We start from the raw sequence: 906 nt of genomic DNA, 5'->3' as shown, positions 1-906 counted from the left end.
GTAGCCAGACACAGAGAGGCTGGTCACCTGTCAGTTGATACCTGAAAACGATCTGAAGGAGATCCAGGCGCAATTCTATCGAGAAGGATCATCTCTGTAATCATAATCACGGGGAGGGCCTGTGGCAAAGGCTTTTCCCTGAGTCCATTTCAGGAGGGTCTGTGGCAGAGACTTTTCCCTAAAGGTTCAAGTTCATTCCAGGGGGGTCTGTGGCAGAGACTTTTCCCGTAAAAGTTCGAGTGATACTCTGGCTGCCAGGTCAGTGACAGAGGCCTGTCCAGGTACACTAAGTCCACTCAGGCAGACAGTGACTCCACGTAGGAAGCTATGAGGAGATCGCAACACTGAATAACCTGACATGTTTGAAATTTTAACAATCCGATTTTGAATCTTTTATAATGCAAGTGCATTACTTTTAATAAACCGATTACCTTAATGTGTTTTTACAGTATTGGAGGCTCTGTCTCAATATCTATCCCCACATGTGGAGAGTGTTTATTGATCTGGATGGAGATTGGCGTATATAAGCGGCTCTTCAATAACCTCTAATAAGGCGATATTTGCCGGACACAAGAGTGAATGGCAACAGCATCTGGTGAGCTTTATTCTTTAAGTGATACTAAAGGTTCAAGTTTTTTTTTTTAAATAACAAACATGTCATACTTACCTCCACTGTGCAGTTTGTTTTGCACAGAGTGGCATCGATCATCCTCTTCTGGGGTCCCACGGCGGCTCTCGCGGCTCCTCCCCGCAATAGATAACCTCCTCTGGGAAGCTTTCTCCCAATGGGGTAACCCTGCGGTCGTGCTCCTGTGTCATACAATTCCAGGTTCCACTGTATATGTAAGCGGGGGATTCTGCCCAATGACCACAAATGTAAGGGACATTCTACACACTGACCATCAC

This window comes from Rana temporaria, chromosome 4 (genome assembly GCF_905171775.1).
Source record: "Rana temporaria chromosome 4, aRanTem1.1, whole genome shotgun sequence".
NCBI lineage: Eukaryota > Metazoa > Chordata > Amphibia > Anura > Ranidae > Rana > Rana temporaria.
Note: the sequence above shows the minus strand (reverse complement) of the source record.